Source organism: Furipterus horrens, unplaced genomic scaffold (assembly GCF_987537825.1).
Source record: "Furipterus horrens unplaced genomic scaffold, mFurHor1.1.pri manual_scaffold_1, whole genome shotgun sequence".
Taxonomy (NCBI): Eukaryota; Metazoa; Chordata; class Mammalia; order Chiroptera; family Furipteridae; genus Furipterus; species Furipterus horrens.
The window spans coordinates 136888981-136914642 of record NW_028327171.1 but is presented as its reverse complement, the minus strand read 5'-3'; the positions used below and the strand labels follow the sequence as shown (position 1 = coordinate 136914642).

Below are 25662 nucleotides of genomic sequence, written 5' to 3'. Positions count from 1 at the left end.
ATTTCTAGAGCTGGGGGGTAAGCAGTTCTGTAATTATCTTTCAGCATCTTTAGCATCTTCCTCTGCAGAACTAGTTCTACCTATAGCATTGGTTTGAAACTTCAATTTAGGTTCATATTATGCCCAACCCACTTTAATTTACTTCAAGGGAAACTGACCCTTTGAAAGAATAGTTTACTAAAAAAAAAAAAGTATTAATTATAGCATCAACTTTAAAAAATGCCCCCTTCCACACCAGTGAATCACTTTGTCTTGGTTATTTTAACAAGGCTCTCTTCATTTACATAACTTTCCCCTTCCTACAGCCTATTGAATTACTTTGTTTTCTTATTTTATGACTCTGCTAATGGGTACATCATTTACAATCCATGAAATCAGCTCCTCTATTCAATTGCAGCTTTTTTATCTCCATCTTCCTTTTTCTTAAGTGCCATTTGGAAATCAGGTTTGTGTAATGAAATTGTTGTGTTCCTATCAGTTGTGACATGTTCAAATTCTCATTGAATAAAAGCTGAGGTCACTGAGAACTCTGTTAGCCTAGCAGTTTTAAAAATTGACTTAATTCTGAGTTGTTTGAGGAATTAATAGCAAGACTAAAGTTGAGTCTATGGTTTTGTATTTGTAGTGTGTTTACCTAAAAAAAAAAAAAAAGCTGAAAAGTTATTGACCTGATTAAAAATATACTATGTTTGTAAAAGAAAAAATATTCTACTTTCCAAGATCAAACTAGTTATGCATGGTGTAGATAAACCAGCTCCTCACTTCAAGATCAGTCACACCGTGGGCTGCCAGAGACTGACAGAGAAGATAATTTAATGAGTAGAGAGAGCTAGTTCTATTAAATTTATATGAAAGGACCTGAGAATGTAATTGCCTAGGGTGAGTCCATCCACAGTCTCTAGGACAAGAGCTGGCCCTGAGAAGCAGAGCATGACAACTGTAAGGTGTATTTATAGGAGGGATGTGTGTGCGTGCTGGGGAATGAAATTCCTTGATTAGCTCCACAAAGTTTCATGCCCATTGATACTTTCCTTCCTAAACCCCTATGTTTGAAGAAATAACTCTCTATTTGATTATTATACATAGCAGATACTAAAAAAAATGTATTATTCATCAAATGCATTTAATTTGCATGTTAATATTCTCCAAAGTCAAAATTTCTTTCTCATTTTTTAACACTTGGTTTGGCATATGCACCCCAAGGAAAGTATATCACTGAGTTAAGAAACTGGAAACAAGTGTAATACAAATGTTTTCCTCCTTCAGACTCTACTGAAGAAAAAAGGAAAACCTGAATAAAACATATATGTCATATTTTCATAAAGAAATGTCCCAATTAAACTGTTGGCAGGGCACAACAAAACAGAGTTGTACAAAAAACTAGGGGCTCAAAAATGCTGATCTTCTCTCACAGGGATGTAGAGTACAGCACAGGGAATATAGTCAATAATATTATAACTGTGTATGGTGCCAGGGGGGTACTAGATCTATCAGTAGTATCACTTTGTAATTCATATAAATGTTTAACCACTATGCTGCACATCTGAAACTAATATAAAATAATACTGAATGTCAACTATAATTGAGGGGGGGAAAAAAAACCAGTCTTCTTGATAACTTTTCTCAATCCATTTATGGTAGACACTTTGGTCCACCAGAAGGAAAATTAGAGAATAAGGACTATATTGAATTTAATCATCAAGTAAGCAGCAATTACGTTACTCATATGCTAACAGAATATACTATATAAAATTTCTTGTTATAAGTTTTATGGGAAACCATTTTTGTCTAACCCCTAAGGCTAAAAAATTATTGATCAACATAACATTCAAATACATTGTTCATTTTTTTCAAGTAGAAAGACAAAAACAAAACAAAACAAAACAAAAAAAACCTTCTCCATGTGACAACACAGCAAGAAGACAGCTGGCTGAGAACCAGGCAGTGACCTCTCACCAAATCGGCCAGCATCTTGATCTTTGACTTCCCAAACTCCAGAACTGTGAGGAATAAATGTTTACTGTCTAAGCTGCACCCACCCCCAAATGTTTTTCTGACTGCTTGTAATTTTGCACTAACTTTTAAATTTCAACAACTCTTAAAAATGAAAGTTAACTTTTATTTGGATCTTTCTTTTTCCCAAACTACTATGAGCCAGTTGTATCATGAGATAGGAGAAGACAGTAAAGGCTTTATCCATAATGTAGAAGTTTGAATGATAAGGAAATCTGGCTATTTGCAGCCAAGTATCCCTAAGTCTAGGTTGCTACACTACTTCATATTTTATTTCATTTACTTTTCGCAGACTTTATATTTAAACCATCTCCAATACCTTTTCCTCTCATGGATTTATGGAAGAATGCAAATTGGTAAGGGAGGTTCTGGGGCTCTGTAGGTATATCCCACCTGTCTGTTGCAATTGTATCATGCAATGACAAAATATAAATGTGTCTGATAATAGTATATTTAATGTTAGAACTAATAATCTTTCATTATTCCAGCTTCAGTTTTGAGAATGTGTGTGGAATTGTTTTAAGAATATCTTTGTTTCTTTTACACACAACATGGTTTTTATTTCAGCTCTGACACTTACTTGCTGAGTGGCCATGGGCAATAACTTAAGATTTCTGAGCTTTAGGTTTTATATCTGTAAAATGAAAAATAATACCCATCTTTCAGCATTGACTTGAGGAGTATCAAAAATCTATACTTAGAATAATGCATAATACCCAAAAATTGCTTTGCAAATGACAGTTTTTATTATTTTGTTTTTAAAATAAAAATCTTTAACATATCAGTCATCTACTAACTGGGCCACCTTATTCATCCAAACTTCACTTGTTAGCAGGCAGCACAGTGATTAAGAATGCAGACTCTGAATTACCCTATCTGGTTTCAAATCTTGGTTCTACTACCTACTGTTCCATGAACTTGAAGAAACTCTAAGCCTTTTTATTTCTCACATGTCAAGTGAGAATGTCCTCATTTTTACCATCTTGTATGATTATTTCAGTGAATAATGAAATAAAATAAATTAATAATCAATAACCAATAAAAGCATACCCTAAAAAATACACCCCCTGCTAGAATGGACCTGATACGGAACAGCAGGTTGGGGTACTGCTGCCTGCTGCCACCCTCTAGGCAAAATTCCAGAGGCACAGGGTGGTGATAAAGGAAAGGAGTCTTTCTTTTTCAAAAGCAGATAATTAAGCCTATCACATCACAGTTTTAATTACTTAAGTATATCAATTAAGGCTAAACTCTAACACCGGGTTCTCCTAGTCTTCCCCCTGTTAGTTTCTATAGGGTTAGTCTACAAATTAAAACAACGTAATACACAAAAGCTACACAATTCCAGAAGAATGGCAGGCTTCTGTCCCAGAGCCTGTTCCCTCTAGAACACTCAAAGAATACACCTGCTACCCTCTGCCAGGCCAGCCCAATCCTAGGCTGTGCCCAGAGTTCCTTCTCATTCAACATACTGTCCATTGGGAAATACAGGTAGCTGCAACATGATCAACCAGGCATCCTCATGGAAGAAGAGCCCAAGAGCCAGAGACAGCCTGCTCAGGAGCCAGGTAAGCTCGAGTCAGGGCCAGAGCCTGAGAAAAAGTCAGCTCAGAAGCCAGAAAAGTTTGTGAGCCAAAGAGCCAGCCCTCATTTTATTTCCATTGGCTCTGGAGGCATTCAGCTTGTCAGCCAGTCCCAACCTAGACTGCTTTCCATTGCCTCAGCAAATTCCTCCTATGGCCCGTCTTATTTCTCCCCAGTGGTCTTAATCAGATCACTCTGTATCAGACCCAAATGTGATCATGTGACTTATCTGTCTTATCTGTCACCACTCTATCTCAACCATTTAAATGGTGCTTGGCACATAATGGGAATTCGGTGAGTAAAAATATGATAGTTGAAGGAATAGTGCCTCTCACACAATATACAGTCATCATCTACTAATAATTCACTCAAATATCTCACAGTTGAGATCTGACCTCATTTTACTGATGAAGACCTCACTTTGTAGCAAATTTCTTGCAATGGTTTCACTACTTTAATTCTCTCAGTCCAAGTTTATACCTAATATCTTTCAGACTAAACACTACCTCATTCTAAAACTTTCTTCTCCAAAGCTAGATAGAGTTCTGTCTATACCCTGTGAATTCTGCTTGAACTCCAATTCGTGTGACTCCATATATAACTATTTCCAGACTCTTAGTTCCCTTGTTCCATTGTATATGTCAGGACACTACTAATATCATGTATACAGATTTTCTAAGTCAACCATTTTCTTTGATCAACACCTTCTCTATCATTGTGTCCTTAATTCAGCATCATGCCACCACAGAAATTTTGCACTATGGTACCTACAACATTCTGATTGATAAAAGAAGACTTAGGTAATTCATCACCACTTAGATGAGTCACTACTCTTATTGTTTTTTCAGTATATGTGTATATCTCCTCTAGCTTAAAATGTATTCCTTTGATTCTGCCTCTAAACAGATTTCCACATGCTCTATCTTCTGCAGAACAAGGAGTACTGGTAAAGCAAGAGAGGAGCCTGGTGCACAAAATTTCATAAAGTATTAACTCACTGTCAGGGTTACACAGCTGCAAGATCAGCCCTTGCATGATCCTGAGAGTGAATGTCTCTTTCAATTTTGTTTCCTTGGCTTTTCTCTTGACTCACACTAGTCCAGGCCTGGTGCTTCACCTTCAGATTTAATGGAAATTATTATTAAACCTCTACTTATCACTTGTCATTATAGGAGAAGAAAAAAAAACTACATCATGTCACAAAATAAGACATGATCCCTTAGAGTATTCTCGACATGCAAACATAATCTTTCAATCTTGACCGCTTCTCATTGATTCATCAATTCCAACTTTTTCCACCATGATCCATCAACCTCAACTTCTACTATAATCTGTAGTAGATCTACTAAGATCTATGATCTTCTACCATAACCTGTCAATCTTGACTTCTCCACTCTATTCTTCCAACACTAACTTCTTCTACCATGACCTTTTACCCCCAACTTCTTTCACCATGAGCTTTGCCTTTTTCTACAAGAGCAACTTCTGCATGTTTTTAGAGAAGTTCCTTACAAGCAATGAAATTATGTTGCATTAACCCATTTTCTGGCCTGGATTTGAGATTTCAACGGTAAGAATAGTAAGAAAGAAAAAAAATATATCATCAATTGTAATTCCCCCAGAAGTTGGAAAGAGAGATAGGAAGCAGTGCTGTCCATGTCTCCCTCTATCTAGACGACGTCCCCTGTTCTGTGCTATCATAGAGCTCCCTCTTAAGGATCTCTGCTGTATTAGATTTTTAGCTTCATCCATTTTTCTGTCACTTTTCATTCTTCTCCTGCCATTAACTGACTCTAGTGACAGTCTTTGGACATTTGTGTTTATTGAATTATTTATATAAGACAGAGAACAAAATGTTGCCTGCCTATGAGATTTTCTCTAGGGTCATGATATCCTTAATTTTATATTAGTTTCCTTTTTACTGGGATAAAATTCAATATTTTTATTTAGGTCAAGTGGTAGGTTAATGAGAAGAGCTTATTTTTTAATTTCAGAACCATTTTAATGATTTTTATCATCTCAAGAGTATTTCAATTATTGATGATTTACATCTTATGTAAATTCTTCAAATGTGCTTTCTCTCAATTAGTAATCTTATGTTGTTTGTTTTTGTTTTTATTGCTTTAAAATTAAATGTCATAAATTAGCCACATATTAACCTATAAAAATGGTGAGATATCTTTATGAGTGAAAGCAAAATTAATTATTAATACATCCAGAACTCTTTTCCTTACTTATTTTTCTTGTTTGCATAATTTGAATATCAACATTTATGCTAATGAACTGGTATGACCTGGTTTCATAAACTCTTACTTTTCTGGTCTTATCAGTTTCTAAATAACATTAAAACAACATATCTTTTTCCAAGTAATCTAGAAAAAAAGGCATGCAGCATACCTTCAAAATTAATTCCTTAGGTATTTTTACAATTCCAAAATTTTTAAAAAGAAACATAAAAGAGGGGAAGAAAGCAACAATTCTCTTGTTAGAAAAGATATCTAGCATATTCAAAGGAGGTGCTTCTAAAAATGCTCTAGAATGAACAAAATAAACTGTACTTGACATTTACTTTTTTAAAGGTTTTATCTTCGTGATGCTAATTAAAGTGTTTTAGGAGGAAGTATCAATTAAATGCTAGCTTACATTTAACACTTTTCATCTGTCAGAGTTCAGTCAGAAAAGCACAGATACTGAGTGTGAAGAGAATAAATGACCCAGGAAAGAAATAGATACTGGATAAGATGGGAAAGTAGAAATTTGGATGGTGGAAACTTAAAGAAGGAGATAAAGGGTCACTAACCCATTCTCCTGGGAAACCAGAGCAGGTGAATGAATCAGCTTTCAGTAAAATCTGTGGAGTCAAGTATACTGAGCTGTTACAGAACCCCTGGGCTGCTCCAATTGAAAACAAACCCACGGGCTCTTTAGTTAGGGGCCCGATTGCCCACCGCCAAAATTATAACTCTGCAATCAGATGTGATGCAGAGGTGCTTTACGGATTTGATTCTCTACCTCCTGCTGGCCAGCAGCAATCCCAGGCTTATACTAGATGCCTGACTGAGGAGCCTCAGAGGTGACACCACACAGAAGCAGCAAGTTCAAAGACCTCTACAGAGTTTAGTGAAAAGAAAAAGAATTGTTTATCTAACAGTTATATAGCTTTAGATTATTTGTGGATTTCTGTTGTTAAGTCTTATGTTCTTTAAAACAGCCATAAACATATATTCTTGCCTCCCCCCTACCAAACCTGGCCAGTCTTAGGTAGGTCAGAAACACCGTTTTCCTACTTTCCAAACACAGTTCAGCTTTAGCAGCAGCTGCCAATCACTCAATTCTGATTGGGGAGGTCCTTTCTGTGCTGTGGTGCCCTCCAGCTCTCAATGCAGGACCGCCTGGATTCTTAGCCTCCTTGTAAACTGCCGTCTTCCTGCAAACCACATGGATCTCCTCTCCTTCTCAAAACTGCATGGCGAGAGCCTCTTAAAGCAGCCTGGAGACCCCTTCTCCAAGCCACATGGAGGGAGCACACGAGAGCAAGAGAGAGCTAAAATGTCCACAGCTGCTTATATATCCCTGACTGCATCTTCTGACGCAGTGGGTGTTGCAAACAGTTCTGACCATTCACAGAACCTTACATAGGCTCTGTCTGCTTTTTCCATACCATCCCCTGGTTCAAAACCCCTCCCATCTACCTGAGGTCTTAGAAGCATCCAAGCCATCTTGCATAAGAAAGACACTAGCCACCAGCCTCAGGAATGTGGAGGCATTCTGAAAGTTGCCTCCTTCTCCCCCATCCCTGGCCACAAACTCTGGGGATTTTTGGGTTCCCCTGTTTCTGTAACAGAGCTGCTAAGGGCGGGTGACACAAGGTAAGGTCATGTAGGGGTCTTTGGACTTGCTACTTCTGTGTGGTGTCACCTCTGAGGCTCCTCAGTCAGGCATCTAGTATAAGCCTGGGATCGCTGCTGGCCAGCAGGAGGTAGAGAATCAAATCCATAAAGCACCTCTGCATCACATCTGATTGCAAAGACCTTCCAAGAATATTAGCTGCTGCTTCACTTCCACCTTCCAGATCATATGCATATACCTCATTTGGCCAAATTTAATCTGGAAGCACAAGGGAAAGTGGGTCCAAGGAAACATGGTCATAACTGTCACTGGTTAAAATAACAATATCCAGTATTTTACTCCCTATGAGTCCCTAATTCTTGTTGACTAGGGATTTTACTCACAAGGGGCAGTAACAGCAGGCATTGCCAGGCTTAACTGGAGGGACACCAAGAGAAGTGAAACTTTAAAACAAATAAAAAGAAGGGAAAAATAAAAAGCCCTGGCTGGTGTGATTCAGTGGATTGAGCACCAGCCTGTAAACTGAAAGGTCACCAGTTTGATTTCCAGTCAGGGCACATGCCTGGGTTGCCAGCCAGGTCCCCAGTTGGCAGCGTGCGAAAGACAACCAATCAATGTATCTCTTACACATTGATGTTGTTCTCCCTCTCTTTCTCTCTCCCTTCCCCTCTCTCTAAAAAATAAATAGATAACATTTTTAAAAAGAAAAAAAGAAGTGAAACTTGTGAATGGTTTTAGAGACAAAAATAAACTGAACCCAAATAAATTGTTGAATAATTTCAATTAAAAAGTTGGTCAAATTTTGCCACTACTTTCTATGTGATATTATGTTAATCTGTAATCTCTCTGAATATCAGTTTTTATTTTGTAAAATGGACTTTAGATTGTAACTAGCTATCTTAGGATGAATTCTCTGGTTGCAGATCTTGAGGTGAGTTTTTGTGCGAAAATGTTGGATTAGAAAGTATTCGCAGGAAAGGAATGGAAATCAGACATGGGTGAGTTATCAATACAGTACCAAGGAGGGCTTGTTTTAGTCCTACAGGAAAACTGTGATAAAAATGGATGCTTCACCTCTGTGTTGACTCAAGCAGGGAATGAGGAAACTGGAGAATTTATACTCATGGGTTAAGGCTACCTTGGAGGAATGTCCCAAGAACTTGCCTCTTCATATGCTTAGGCAAAGCAGTCTGGAAACATGAGGGAAACTCTATCACAAAGAAACACAGGCACTGGCTGTTTGTAATAAATCACAGGGAAGACAGTGTGCAAGAAAATGGTAAGAGAATCAGAGACAATATGCTTCAATTGCTTGACAGCTATTACAATAATTTGAAAGTTTCTTGTTCATCCTTAGTAAGAAAATATATTTAAAATGCCTAGAAAGTTAACAGACACAAAGAAAACATCCAATAATATGTAGTCAACAGTAGCAGCAGCAGTAGAGGCACTGTTGGGTGGAGAGCATTCAAAATAAACTACCTCAAGTAAGATAAGGAAAATATTAGTGACAAGACTGGCTTCAGTAAAAATAGGAGAGCAGTGTTGATAAATTTATGTATACTCAGTGAAAACACGACACTCCAGGGACGAAACTGATTCTCATCCTGCAAACTATCAAAATATACTGTAAAGCTATTGTAATTTAGACAGTTTGGTGATCCCATGGGAATTGAAAATAGTTAAATGGAACACACACATTGAAAAGCAGACAAGAGAATATGTGGTAATAGATCTATCACATGATAAAGGAGGCACTTTAAAATAATGAAAAAAAGGACGGTATTTAATAAATGATGTTAGAATCATTGGCAATCACTTTGCAAGTAAAAATTATATTTTGCTTTTTATCTCACACAATGTATGGAAATAAATCTCAAATGCAATTATGATAAAAGTATTTAAACTAAATATACAAATCTTGAGATAAGGCCTTCCAAAGTTTGACAAAAAAGCAGATGCCATCATTAAAATTTATGGCAGATATGACACCTATTTTTTTAAAGAATAAAAAATAACATACTCTGATGAAGTACTTGAAGCATATGTAGCAGAAGGAGGATTAATATCCAATAGGCACAATACATTCTCCGTAGGAAAATGAGAAAAAAATCAATAGATGAGAAACAGATTTATAATATTCAAAAAATAAACATTAATAGACATGTGTAATGTTTAAATTCTGTAGTAGTAATAAAAATTTATGAGATATAATATTTTTACCCATCAGATGGGCAAAATAATAAGAAAACTTGTTAACATATTGTAGGGGCTGTAATATGAATAGGTATTCTCATACACTTTTAGTGAGAGTGAAAATTGATTTGGGATTTGAGGAGACAATTTGTTATTGTTTATCAAAATACAGAGTAGTATAATCAGCAGTTCCACATATACATATATATCCTAGATGTACACACATAACTGTACAAAGAAGCATATATACAGATATTTCATTGCAGCATGTTTCGTAATAAGATTTGAAAATAATCTAAATAACCATTTTTTAAAAATTGGCAAATCCCTATGAAGGAATATAATGCAGTAGTTAGTATAACAAACCAATTTCTTCATGAACTTATATGAAATGCTCTCTAAAACATACTATTAAGTATAAAAATTGACTTTTAAAAATGACTACAAAATTATTTATTTATTAAAACACAATACATTTGTTGACATATGTAGAAACACATTTTCTCAAAGCATACCAAACTGCTACTGTTTAGAGAGAAAAAATCTAGGATCTTAATTATTTTGCTGATTTGTGACTTATGATATAATTTGATAAATAGTAGATATTGTTTCAAATCCAAGTCTTTTGTTTGTTTATTTGTTTTCTAAATTGAGTAATTATTAAATGAAGCATTATAAGAGTCACATAAGAAATCAGAATTGCCAGCCTCTCTTTTAAAAATTAGATTTGGCAACAGTCGGCAGAAATTCTGCATGGCAGATCATCCTTTCAAGCCCATCACAATACCTATTGACCTTACATTTACTTTATCTAGCTGAGACCTGTAGGTTTTGTTTAGTATCTAAAATTCTTGCTACACTTCCTTGGATCATCATGTACTACTAGAACCAATGGCACATCTGCAAAATGATGATGTAAGTAAGCTTGTCTAAGTGCTCCCTAATGGGTGTATTTTCTCTTAAATATAATAATGACCTCATTGCCCATCACAGTGTGCAAGGCACATCACAGAGCATCAAGGACAGAGAAAATGAATGAATTAATATGGTAGTTCCTCATTTATTCACAGTTTCCTTTTCCTTGGTTTCAGTTATCTGTAGTTAATCATCATTCAAAGGTATTAAATGAAAAATTCCAGAAATAACCAATTCACAAGTTTTAAATTGTATGTCATTCTGAGTAACATGATGAAATCTCATTCTGTCTGGTCCATGAAATGAATGCTTTCTCTGATAATCATCTTCATACTGTATATATCCCCCACCTATTTGTCACTTAGTGGTATCATAGCACTTATGTTCAAGTAATCCTTATTTTACTTAATGCCACATTAACATAACTTTTATTACAGCGCATTGTTATAATTGTTCTGTTGTATATTAGTTATTGTTTATCTCTTACTGCACCTAATTTATAAATTAAATTTTATCATAGGTATGTGAGTATAAGAAAAAACACCATATATATAAGGTTTAGTAGTATCAGTGATTTCTTGAAACATATTCTTCTTGGAAAAGGGCCCTACAGTAAGTGAAATCAATGTCTGTGGATCAGAATGAAGGCAATGGGCTGGATCTTTGGTCTCATTAGCTGAACATTATCATTGAGATGAACAACTATAGTTTTGGTTGACTACAACAGTTGAAGTTTAAAGAGGAAATCTAGTGTGATTAATGTTCCTTAGTTCTCTGCCTGGCAACAGAAGTACCCTCTGACTAGCGTCTAGAAAACTGTGAGTTGCTTGCCTCTTGATGTAGATTAGAACCAATTTGGCAGAACCATGAAAGTGAAAGCTACCACTTAGGTAATCCTGTTAAACCTAAATGATTAGGGAAAAACTCAAAGCCACCATTCCTGTTTTCAAAGATAAGATAAAGAGTTTGTCTTTTCTTCTGTCTGGGAAATCTTTAGATTTAATTTGAGAAATAAATAAATTCTAAAGCAGTGGACTAACATTTCACAGTCTCATCCGACTTCTCAGATAAGTTGAACATCCTGACAACAGAGTGTTTCCCTTCAATTAGCATTAAATTGAAAACCTATCTGTCTCTTAATCTGTCTTGAACATTTCCTATATGTAAGGGGTATTATTGACCTGGGAAATAAATATATGAAAAATCAGGATTTGCTCACTAAAATTTTAAATTTTATCTGATTACATTTGTAAATCCTGAGGAAACAACTTAATGTATATAACTCATATTTTAATATTTTCATTTGACCTGTCACTCAACCTTTCTGTTTTGAGCTAAATGGCCCCAGTGTACTCATTGAAAGACTTGCAAGAAAGTGAAGTCTTACTTTGTAATTAGAGCAAATGTGTTAAGTGGATATAAAGTAATCTGAATACAGCAGAGACCTCTTAAATCTCTATCAATAAATTTGGAATTGCAATAATTCTATCTCTGCACCATTGATTTAGTTAAGGTTGAGCATGAAATATGACAGTGAAATGAATTTGTTACTAATGCAATCAAGTGTTTCAGTAATTCATGAGAAAGGAATCCCTCAATGTACATGACTCACTTAATAATTTAAAATGTTTCAGGCTTGATAATAGAACCAATGAGCTCTTTTTTGATTAAAAAATAAAGACAGTCAGGACCTGCTTCAAGAATTGTATTCCTTACATTCATTTTAATTATCATGCTGTTTATTTTGTGAAATAAAAATTTGGAGCATAATGGTCTGTCCTACTTTCCCTTTGTGATGTTTCTATAGATTCCACACAAAAATTATTTCTTACATTTTAATAATCAGTTTGGTTCTATTATTAAACATATGAATAAAATAGTCAATTATTCTACTAGTTGGATGTTCATCATATATAACAGATTCATTACAGACAAAGATTTATTTTGAGGAACAATAATCAGTGTAAAAGATCAGGGTTAGTGAGATATCCATTTTGACTTTGTCTATTTTATAGGCAACATTTTTTTTCTAGAAATGTTTATTTGAAAATGCTGGCCAACATGTATTACCTGTGTTAAAAAAGGATTAAATAATTTGACAAGCTATAAAAGGGTAAAATATTTTTTTCCAACATCACATTTACTATATATATGCTCTTTGCTAAAACAAAACAAAACAAAACAAAACAAAAACTAGTTGTCCATGTAAAAAAAAAGTCCAAACCTGTAGAGAAATTTTAGAGGAGTTTATTTGAACCAAAATGATGACATAGGTCAGGGAAGCAACATCTCAAATGCTTCAGAGAATAACGGTTTTGCAGCTTCCTTTATTTACTTAAGATTAAGGAGGGAGTTAAGAAAGATTACTGAGGTGGAAGAAAGCAAAGTGTGGATCAAATTACAAGATAGTTAAAATTATGTGCTCTTTTGAGGGTAGTTACAGTTTGTTTCAAAGGTGTATTAACTTAGATGCACACAATGGACAGAGCTTGGCTAAAACAAAGATAAGACTTACTAAAGACATTCTATGCATGGGACATGACTACGCACCATGACCTGCCCAGGTAGACATTTATAATCATATCACCCTGTGAGGTTACTTTCCATAGAACCTCCCTTTTTTATCCACACAGCAAAATTCATATCTGTTTTCATCTTTTTTAAAATACTTTTTATTCATTATCCTTTGTATACTCATTTTTTTTCTCTCCTTAATGTTATATGTTATATATGTTTTAAGAGTTCCATGTAATACTACAAAAATGCTCCTATTATCATTGTTTTCGGTATTGAATCTTCAGAAGCCCTTTGAAAGTGTATTGTGTATAGGGGAGTAAAATTTGCCGACTCAAAATATGTCTCTTTGGCATGAGGATTATTTTCAGCTGATTACTTATAAGAAACAAAAAGCTTAGGAAGAGCTTTTTGCCACCACTTTAACTGACTAAAAGAATCTGAATAGAGGGCTCGTTGCAGGAAGAAAAGCTATCTCTAGAAATAACTATAAACAATATGAGCTTGATGTGAGAGACAGGGAACTAAACTAGTCCTATTCCTCCAAAGTCTTCTCTGTGTCTCATTGTCTACACCTGGCACAGCAAACATTTGTTTCTCAGACATTTGTATTTCCACCTCCATGTGAATTACCTTCCTCCTTTTGAAGTCCCTGACTAACCCCTTCTCCTTAGGATGTCATATAAGCTCTGGTACCGGCTGCCCTTTGAGCTTTATATTATTCTAAAATGTACAAAATTTAACTTAATTTTTTTTTTGTAGTCTCTCTATGTTGAAAGCAGAGAAGTCAGCATCTGTGCTGTCTGTCACTACCAGAACCATTAAATATAGACAAGGACTGAATCTTTATGGGTACTTTATTCAGATGCCAGCGATCTGCGAAGATAGTGGGTTATGTTCTCTCAAAAACTGTCTTAACATCTCATTTGAAGCCAACCTTTTTACAAGGAGAAGAAAGATAGGTAGGGATTTTGGAAAAAATATAATCAGATAAGAGTTGCAGTCCAGAGGGCTCTTAGGAACAGATGCCTCAGGCGCGGACCGGTATCCAAGGACTGTGACTTGCAGGGTCCGCCATGGAGCCAGAGCAGATGCTGGAGAAACAGACGCAGGTTGCGGAAAATCCTCACTCTGAGTACGGTCTCACAGATAACGTCGAGAGGATAGTAGAAAATGAGAAGATTAATGCAGAAAAGTCGTCAAAACAAAAAGTGGATCTCCAGTCCTTGCCAACTCATGCCTACTTGGATCAGACAGTTGTGCCTATCTTATTACAGGAACTTGCTGTGCTTGCAAAGGAAAGACCACCAAATCCCATTGAATTTCTAGCATCATATCTTTTAAAAAACAAGGCACAGTTTGAAGATCGAAGCTGACTTACTGGGAAGAACAAAAAAATTTGGTTTCTACTATAGATTTACATGATTAAGAGGCAGCTTTAATTGCCATGATCCTCACCCCCCAGCCTTTTTGAAAGTATAAGAACCTTCAGGACAACAACTTGTTACTGGAGTTGCAGAAGAAAATATATTTCCCTTATTTTGATTTAATCACCATACTTATTAATGAGTGTATTATGTGCAATTTTTTTCTCAGATTATCTTTAACTTTGTTTTTAAAATGACCTTCAAAATAAACTGTTAAATGTCAAAAAAAAAAGAGTTTCAGTCCAACAGCAATTTTTCTAGTATTTATCTGCTGATCAACAATTCTTTATGTGAGTCACTGAGTTCTCTCCCTGGAACACAATGACTCAGATACCATCTCAATCTTGCAGACCCTCTGGGGCACAAAGTTTGAATTGCCTGTCAACCTCTTGGAGTCACACAGGTCAGGTATTTCAGTTGTTGGAATAACAGCTTTCTGGTGCATTAATCACTTAAGCCTATTGACTATAATTGCAGCTTAAATCTTTAACTCTTGAGATTTCTGATCAATGTCAGTTTAGTTTTTAGACTAGCCAGAAGACCCTAGAAGAACAAAGGAGAAACTTTTCTTCCCTGACATGTATCTATGAGGGTCTCTTAGCTACGTGTTTATTTCAGCTCCTTAAACATACTAAGTTTTCCCTTCACAAAAATAATATTGGCTTTTATACAGTAGGATGTTTGTTTTTTAAGTTATGTAAAACATGTTGATTTGGAAATGTGCTTAGAGGGAGAATAGAAGTTTGTTTAAATTTAATCTGAACTAAATTCTAGCTACAGAATACCTCAAGACAATAACTCAATGAAAAAGAGGCTATGTTGCAAACCTGATAAACTCAGGCGTTCACATGGCAGGCCTGACAAGCTCAGTGAAGAATAATAGCTTCTTATAACTCACTTGCATGACCACTCCCTTAAACATTAAGTTCTCAAGACAGTTAGGTCCTAACCCACGTCAAATAATCTTAGGAACAAAGCCTCAGATCTACTGATCACAGACACAGAGTTTCTGTCAAACTGAAGATAACATCTAGGCCTCAGGTGTGCTTTAGCTCCTGGGCCAAGGGAGCAGTAAGGCCAGGTAGAGCAACACAGTGGCTGACCTTAGCACCAGCTGCGATGACTAATGATGCCCTGCCCTGGCTCCAACCCATCAGTGGAGACCACGACCTGAAAGGACACACCTGGAAAAGCTGATAAATATTCTATTGAGATCCTCCCCTGAGACCTCCAGATAAAAACCCTCAAGAGGAAAGACTTAGTATGCACTCTATCTCTTGAGCATGCTCAAGGTTTTTCTCCCCATTTCTTTCCTCAAGGTGCATACCTTTCCTTTCTTTCTCCAAAGTTCTAAGGGCCCTACTTTTGCCTCTGTGACTTGTTTCCTGAGCCAACACAGCCCAGCTGGCTCACTTCTTCCACACCTCACTTCTCCCATTATGACATTCTAAATAAACTTTTGCTTATATTTGAGTCCTAGCTCTGAATTCTTTCTCAATCAAAACTCAAGGACGAAGGTCTAACATCTGGTGCCATTTGCCATTAACAAAACTAGAGATAATATCTGGGCCTCAGTTGTATTTCGGCTTCAGGCCTAACAAAATGGGAAAAAAATAAAAATAAATGCCATGACTGACATCAAGACCAGATGCACTGATCAACCACCACCTACTCTAGCTCTGACTAATCAATAGAGACCAAGACCCTGACCATGACCCTAACTCCCTTAGTCACCATGATTAATGATGTTTCCAATATAACTCTTCCCCTGTGTAACAGAGCAGGGAGGCCCTCCCCAAAGTCTCCACAGCTCATGGTTTTGGGGATGGGGAAAGGAGATAGCACAGTTTGGGGGGTACTTTGCATATCTATGGCAAGTTGGTAACTGGATAATGGCTGTGCTGCAGCCCAGGGCAAAAGGGCAGATGATGGGTTTAAAATTCTTTTCATAACAATGACATATGGTGCCCTGGGTTAGCATTTAAAATAAGAGCAGGCAGCCATAAAAAGAGGAGAAGCCACGTGGTCTAAAAGTGTGTAAACGGGAGTTGGGTAGGAGGTCTGGGACATAAGGGGGAAGCCATGTGGTTTGCAGAGAATCTTCCACAAGGTCTGGAGTAAGAAAGAGGAGACCCACTGGGAAACCTGCCTGGCGAACATGGCAGCATGGCTGATGAGGCTGGAATTTCAGGGACCTGCTTAACCAGGTGTGGATTAGTCAGAAATGCCTGAAATGCTGAATTGTGACCGGGAATGCTGAGCTGTGGACTTCAGTTTTTCTGAAAGACAGTACCTCTGACTGGAGAATTCTGAAAATGACCTGGTCTGGCAGAGGAATGCAGTACTAAATGCTTTGGGGTTTCTTTTGTTTGTTTGTTTTTGTTTTTCCTATTACAGTTGTCCCACTTTTCCCCCATTATTTTCTGGGTGTTTTAAAGGGAGTGGGACATAAGGGTAGAGACCTGTCATTATTGTGAATCTGTAAAACTTTTAAATAAACCCCTTTCCTTTTCCACCAAACTTTTGTATTGAGAGTCACACTTCTTGGAGGTGGGCAATCCGTACCCCACAGCTGTTCCAGAACAACATAGGCTGGGGTTCTGTAACACCTGGAAGCCATTGGGGAGCTGAGTCATTGAGCGTTAATTCATCTTTCTTCGGGTGTGGGCCATTTCCTAAAGATAAACCCTAGGCTTTTGTTTTAAGATTTTATTTATTTATTTTTAGAGAAGGGAAGGCATGGAAAAAGAGAGGGAAGGAAACATCACAGTGAAAGAGAAACACTGATCAGTTGCTTCTCATATGTACTGCAACAAGGGACCAAAACTGCAACCTAGGCATGTGTCCTGACCTTGAATCAAACTAGCAACGTTTTGCTTTGCAATACAATGCCCAAACAACTAAACCACCCCAGTCAGAGCAAATCACCCCCCATTTTTTTTTTATGCAAACTCCTGTTCATGTTTTATTAAGATCTGATGCATGCAGGCAAACAAATCTTAGTCCAGTAACAATTTTAGAAACATTTTATAAATTCTTTTCTGATAGTTGAAATCCTTTCAGCAGATTTTAAGGTTTTGAGTCAGGATGTGAGCCAGAGGAGTTGGGAGATAAATCCTCAGATAGGTCAAGACTCTTTTTTCCTTCAGATTATATGGGAATAATGAGGAATTGATGGTGTCTGTTTTATGGACAAGTTTCAGTAACACTTCGTACCCTAAAAAATGATACTATGTAACAGAGTGAAATTCTTGGTTTCTCTGACTTTATCTTGTTCAAGCTTGTGTTGTTTCCATGACCTCCAGGCCAATAGCTCCTGCTTTGTCTTATATACAGACATGCTAATCATTTCAGGAATTCTGCAGTAGCTTGAGTTTTTCAAAAACAGCTCCCTCCTCCCATTTCCCCTTCCCTTGACATTAAAAAATAAGCTAAACTCTGTTCTTAAGATGGAGTTGAGAAACCACTAGGGCTCCCATCTTCTTGGTTGGTGCCTTCTCAACCTTTAAATCATTCCTTACTCCAAACTCTGACATTTTGAGTTTTGACCTTTCGAAGTGTCAGGCTCATGGACTTTGGACCAGTAACACCACACAAATTCTGTGGCTAAATTAAAAAGTGTCTATAGGTAAGATACAAAGATATTTAATTTTTTACTATATCTATAGGTTCACAGTGTCACACTACTCAGGGTATCTGTTGCATCATTTATACTTGTGTCAACATAAGAAATAACCAAACCTGAAGAATTTTTATGAGTTTATTTGAACCAAACTAAAGACCATTGCCAGCAAGCAAAATTACAATGGATTGAGAAAATGCTCCAGTTTGGCAGTTTGGCATCTTGTTTAGTACATTAGAATCAACGGAGAAGATGTAAGTGTGTTACAGAGCCCCACCGATGCTGTTCTGGGACAGCGTGGGGTTCAATTGCCTGACTCTAAGAAGCATGACTCCCAGTGCAAGTTTGGTGAAAAAGGAAAGGGGTTATTTATTTAAAGGTTATACAGATTTAGAATAATAGCAGATTTAAGTCTCATTCCCTTTAATACGCCCCAAAACACATAATCCTGCCTCCCTTTGCTAAATCAGGCCAGTTTCAGAATATGCCAGTCAGAGGTATGGTCTTTCAGAAAAGCAGAAGTCTGCAGATCAGCATTCCCGGTCACAGTTTGGCTCCAAGCGTCTCTCATGAATCCATGCTTGGTTAGGCAGGTCTCCACACAGCTCCATCACTCTGCCACCATCTTCTCCAGGCAGAATTCCTAGCAGGTCCCCTCTTTCTTACTCCAGCTCTTACTCCAAACCACATAGCATCTCCTACTCCCAACCATGTGGCATTTCCTTACACACCAGACCTCATGGCGAACCAGGACCCATTCTAAATCCTTTAAGACCGCGTGGCTACCCTTCTTTTTATCTCAGCCTGCCCTCATTTAAGATTCTCATCCTGGAACTTCCTACGTGCCCTCATATCTGGCCCCTACTATAACATGCTACTTTTGCCTGTTCCCCTGTATCTTTTACCTTCTTTCAGCTGCCACCTTTAGTCAGGGCAAGTTTCCCACGACACAGGGACATCTAGCTCCCTTGGCTATGTCACTATACACTCTGAAAGTCACATATTCCTTTTGCCCAAGGTGCCAGCACAGCTGTTAACTTGCCATAGTCATGCAAAGTATCTAAAATGCCATATCATCCGCTTCTCCTTCCCCCAGAGGTTTGTGGGGATTTTCCTATTTTTCAGGGTCCCCCACTCTGTACCCTGTTATAAAGGGGCTACATGAAGTACATTGGGGATGGGTTAGGGAGGTGTGAGAAAGAAAAGTGGGGAAATATCTGGGATTGGATAAAAAGTAAAACAAATAGACACATACTTCTTTTACATAGTGGTTACTGGACAGTTAACAGTGAACACAATGACAATAATAATGAAGGGCTCTGTGGTCTCTCAATCTGGTGGGAGATTGTGTACTGAGGGGTCTGGAATAAGGAAATTACCCTGACATTCCAAAGGTATGTTATCATAGATGCAAAACAATAGACAGGTTCAGTTAAGGTAAAGATTGATTGTCAAGAAAGATATCGGCCTATGATATGACTATCTGCCATGGCCTGCTTTAAGTTAGGAAGTGTTAATTTCAGACTATCCTATGTGGTTACTTTAGGTCTCTTGAGTTTGTAAGGCCCATTATGCAGGTCTCCACTGAGCTTGTTGGGTTTAGTATGTATCCCCCTTTTCACCCACACTTGTAAGTAGCTGACATTAATTTTAAGGTTAAAAATTAGGTTGGTGTGTTTGCTTTACACTTCAATATGTTGCCTTCTGTATCATATCACTAATCATGAAATATAAGAGTTTGGTATTTAGTATTGGCACAGCTACCAATAAAAATTCTCATCCTGCTCTTAATCTCAATGTTAAAATTTATTTATCAGTATTTGGGCAACAAGCTCAATGATAGTACCCATCAGAATAGCATTTTCAGTAATTTTCTCTATTTGGCTGGGGATGTTCAAAAACAGGTGCTGGGAATTTAAAGGGAAGCAGAGACAGCCATCCCAACATATACCTCTTGGGAAAGTTGATTGTTTTAAGTTGATTAATTTTAACAAACAGAAGACTTGGGGGACGCTCTAAAAAATCAAGTAGAGGTTACCCTTTGAAAAAGGACATTTACACTTGTAAGGATACCCTCCATTTATAAGGATGCTTCCTTCATTGTACCAGACCAGCCAAAGGAGAAGGCCTGAACTTAAATATTCATGACAATCTTACCCTTGTTCTCTTTTCTTGATAACCTCCCATAACTGGCTATATACCCCAACATCTTTTTTCTTTAACTGAAGGTGGTATTTATGGTGATGGCTTCTACCATTTCGGTGAGTTACTCAGTATTCCTAAGTCTTTCCCATGTATATAGAAGGTAAACATGTTATTAGACTTTAATTTGTTTTTCTCCTGATAATCTGTCTCATGTTAATTTGATTATTAGGACAGTCAGAAGAACCTGGAATGGTAGAGGATGATTTTTCCTCCTCAGCAAACTGATGGGGACAGAGTAGTCAATCCTTACTATCACTACTTCATTCCTGAAACCTGCCTTCTTCTAGGAGAAGTTTACTAAAGGAAATTCCTGTACCTCAACTTTTTAGTTATATGACTTTGGTAAAGTACCAAAGGGGCCAGACAGAACATGCAATCCCACAATATGTATTTTGTGATTGAGGATTATTTTGAGTTGAAGCAAATAAGGAAAGTCAGATGAAAAACAATTTTCCAGAAGAAAAGAGCACATGTTTCCCTTTTGTAAAGAAAAATTAACATTTATAAAGGGGCATTTTACTTCTAAAGGTGTTTTCCTTTCCTCTATCAGGAAGGAGGAGAACTCTTAACAACTTTTATCACTAGAAGACACAAAACCATACTAAGCAACACTTGATTACTAGATATTTTATGGCTTCTTTCCCATAACATGCACCCCCTCTCCCCAGAAGCCCAAACTTTTTCCTTTGTCTAGCCTAAGATAAAATATATGTCCCCCAAATCCTGGCTGCCTCCTCAGATCACATTTTCTTATGAATTCTCATGTGTATGCATGTGCTTAAATCTGCTTTTTTTTTTCTTTTTCTTTTTATGTTATCTTTCATCGATTTGATGTGCAGGCCTCAGCTATTGAAATTAAGATAGTAAAGAAATAACTTAATTTGTTTATCTCTTATAGAAGTTCAGCATTTCCAAAACTTAGCTTTTTTATCAGAATAAATTTATTATGTATCTCTTAGGGCACGTGTAAAGATTAAAACTAAAATACATATAAAAATTTTAACATAATACCCAACCTAACATAATACCCAATGATAAATCAAAGCTCTATATTGTGGACAACAAAAGGGCCACATGCTAAACCTGACAAGCTCAGGGGAGACAGGCATGGAGGGCCTTACAAATTCAGAGACTGAAAGGAAGCACGTAGGGTGGTCTGAAATTAAAACTTTCTAACTAAAATCAAGTTAGGGTGGGTAGTTATGTGCTAGACAGGTATCTTCCATGACAAAGGTCAATTGTTACTTTAAATGAGGCAGTCTATTGTCTCTTTGCATTTACAACACATTCCTTTGGAATGTCAGGGTAATTTCTATCTCTCCAGACCCCTCACTGTAACAGAGCAGAGACCACAAAACCCCTCATGGTTATTGTTATTCTGTTAACTGTTAACTGCTACCTCTCTTATATCCATTTATGTAAAAGAAGTATATGTCTATTCATTTTGCTATTCATCCAGTCCCAGAGATTTCCCTGCTTTGCTTTCTCCTATCTTCCTAAACAATCATCAATGGATTTCATGTAACCTCTTATGCCTCTTCCTTTGACTGTAATGTATAAAATAAGGTGAAAAACTGCCATTCTCTGGACCATTTTCTTAATCTGTTGAGATTTTGCTTCCCAATAATTATTGTCAGTTTGGCTTAAATAAGCTTATAAAAATTCTCTACAGGTTTAAATGTTTCATCCATTGACAATATAAAAATATTATTATCATTACCATTAATATTAGAGTAATGTAGTAGTAGTAGTTTGCTCTCTGATAAACCCAAAAATCAGGTTAGGTTGGTTTATTCATTCATCTTACTGTTGTAGCTATCTCAATAATTACAAAACTTAGTTTTATTGTTGTTCATTTTTATTGGGCAGTATGTCTTCTTTACACATTAGAGTTTGATTAAGCTAAGAAATGATTCATCATGGGTAGAAAGCTTACAGTAATACAAATTAATTAAAAAACTAATCTCATATATATTTTAATTGAAAGAAACAAAGATACTACAGAATTATGTGGCATTTTCTCCATTTTTCCTGGAGTCACTTTGATGTGGGGCATGATTAGATTACTTTCAGACAGCAGGCCAGACAAATTTCCATGAAGCTAAGTTATTGGCCTGGAATTTTATGAGATTATGTATTTTAAAAGCTGAAGGACTCATAGAAATTTATCAATATAGATTGCTTCTTGGACTAATTTGGAAAACTTAGCATTTCTAAGAGAACCAAAGCACACATTAGCATATTTAAGTTGCTGAAATATCTTATAATGAAATATATTCAACCTTATTTCCTCAATGTTTCCCACATTTAACTGCAGCTCCATACATCTCATATTAATTAATTATACAAAAACACCTATTAACATCTTAAAGAATGCATTGATCTTAGGTAACAACTTCTTTTATAGAGAGGAAACTGAGAACTTGTGAAATTATGAGAATTATACGAGAGAACAGTATAAGGGTGCATGTGATGTGCGTTTGTAACAGAGTGAAATGCTTGGCCTCTCTGACTCCAAGCCTGCTTTGTTTAATAGTTTCTGCTTAGTCTTTCATATAGAAAGGCTAGTACCAGAATGGGACTCTCCCCATGAGATAAGGAATGTATGTATTGTTTATCAAAGATTTGCAGGATCTTTCTAACTAAACTTACATCAACTAGCACAGTCATTCTCAGAACCCTGCTGTGGGGGACTGATTTGTGTGGTATTGGAAACTGTAGCCTCATCACAAGCCAGGCCTTGAAAGAGGTCTGTTAAGTCTTGACCAGAAAACTGGGAAGGCTAGAAGACAAGCATGACCTGATGGGAACTGGACTTAAAGAATGTGTACTATGCTTTGAAGCTTGCTCTGCTTTTCTTATCAGTTGCTTAATATAAAAAGAATGTCTGAGATCAAAGCCTGGAAAACATATGAAATCCTGCACCTCGTAGTCATCTGATGCCAGAATGTTCACTGAACCCTGACCTACAGTGTTCACTGTGTTCCTTGCATTGTTATTGACAATCATTAGTTGATAGTAATCCACATGTTTGAAGCTGATTTGGTGATTTACGTATCCTGAATGTACGTGCCCATACATCCTTTTCTCAATAAAAGACATGGGAAAAGAGAGTTCGGGGCTTTTCTCCTCTAGAGATAACTGCCACCTCTCTTCCTCCCAGACAGAAGTCAGTGTCTGGTTCAACTCATTTCTCCTCATCCACAATCTCGAAACCTCTCCTGGACAGAGAGTTTCCACTGAGCCGGAGTGTGCACCCATGCCTGCTGCTGCCCAGATGCCCTCAGTGGTGAAATCACCTTACTCCTCCTTCTCCCCTTTTTCTTGGCATAAAAGAAGCCTGAATTCTCTACTTTCTCAAGATGGATTTAAGGAACCACTGGGTCCCCCATCTCCTTGGTTGCTGTCTTCTCAATCAATAAACCTTTTCTTACTATAAACTCTGACATTTTTAATTTTGGCCTTTCAAAGAGTTGGGCATATGGACTTTGGACTGGTAACATTTTTTGTTTTTAAACAGTTATATAGCAACTCCTTCTGTTTTTTATTCATGTAAATTGTGAGAATATGAGTCAGATACAGATCATTAAACCATTTTTTCCCTGGACATTTCATAATTAAAAAGAATATAGGTTTCAGCTGTGGTAACATTCTGTAATGAGCAAAACAATGAGTTATAAGAGAGAAAAAATATTTTTCTCTACCATTTTAGGTTCAATGGTGATGGGGATGGTGCTATAAATTAAACTGCAGTAGGTTAAAAGAAAAAAAAAACATACGGTTTTTATTAATTTAAACTTTTATGTACATGGAGTCATTATGAAGAAGTAAATACCCATCCAAAGAAGCAGTGAGATTTGAGAGCTTCTGTATAATTTTACTAGGGGTAAGAGAGAGAAAAGGGACTCCTGTAAGAACAAAAAACTTATTAGAGGGGCAGGGAAAGGGCATTTGTAAACATACAATAAATTTTTTGAAAGAAAAATGGGCCCCTTTTTGGGACCCCTGACCCACAGAGATCCCCTGTGTCATGGATGAAAGGAAGACTTCCCAGGCAGCTCGTGCTAGGGGAGAGAAGAATGGCAAATGTCTGAGAGAAAAATGTCTCAATTGCCTTTCTCCGGGGTCTTTTATTGAGTGCCTTAAGTTTAAGGGCATATAGCATGCATGTAAAGCTCATAAATCAGTGTTAAACAGTGCTGATTACAGAAAACAGATGTTGTTCAGGGATAACAATTGAAGGAACATTGAGATCTCCCTCAGGTCAGGGTGTGTTGGACACAAAGACTTCAGATGGCCATAAAATAGGGAGGGTGAGTTCTTTCTGAGTTAAAAGTTAAAACCTCTGATGTTGATATGATAAAATTATCAAGGAAGGTAAAAGAACAGGGCAAACTTCAGAGGACATAAAGCATGTTCTCATGGCCTGATTCCCACCAGGGCTTACTGGCTATAGCATGAAAGCATGTATGCAACCAGCTTTCCTGGTTTTCCAGTCAGGTCTTACAGGATTTGTTTTCTTCACCTGGCCTGCATGGGGCTCCAAGCTTTGACACTTTCCCAGGGGGACCCCGACAGGCCCTTAGGAAAAGAGATAGGAACTATGATAGCTTTGTGACAATGTCTGTTTGAATACAGTGTTGACCTCCTGTCTTAAAGATGAAAATTTCTGGGGAGTGGATTTTATGAAAACCTAGTTCTTTGGAGGAAGTTCTGCTTTTACAGAGACAATAAATTTCAAGGACTCAAATATCTTCAGCTCAAAATAATTGTATGCTAAAGTGGCACATTTTAGGGTGGCACATTTTGGGGTGGCAAATCTCTGTTCTTCTTTGGAGCTCATAGTAAATTAATAAACTGATATATTTGCAATAGCATAGATTGATTTTGAAGACAGTATGCTAAGTGAAATAAGTCAAACCAAAAAATACTGTATAATCTTACTTTTATGTCAAATATAAAGATAAAGAAAGAAAGAACAAAAGAGAGAACGATAACAAGTTCATAGATACAGAAAACAGATTGCTGTATTAGGAAGTGAGTAAAATGGGTGACAAAGGCCAAAGGTGTAAACTTCCAGTTATAACATAAATAAGTTCCGGGGATGTAATGTACAGCATGGTGACTATAGTTAATAATACTGTTTTATATATTTGAAAGTTGATAAGAGAGTAGATTTTGAAAGTCCCCATTTAAAAAGAAAGTAATCTTTGTAAATTTATTCATGCTAATAAATATTTGTTGATGGCTTGGTTAATTTTGGAACAGTATGATAGACAAGAACACTAAAAAACTGTTATTTTAACTGCACTAAATTCTTTTCTTTCCTGAGGAAAA

The 25662-nt window shown here is 36.8% G+C and overlaps 1 pseudogene; it reads left to right on the top strand.

Moving 5' to 3' along the window:
• Positions 1–14106: 14106 nt before the first annotated feature.
• Positions 14107–14571, top strand: LOC150021963 (protein dpy-30 homolog pseudogene; annotated as a pseudogene).
• The last annotated feature ends 11091 nt before the right edge of the window (positions 14572–25662 follow it).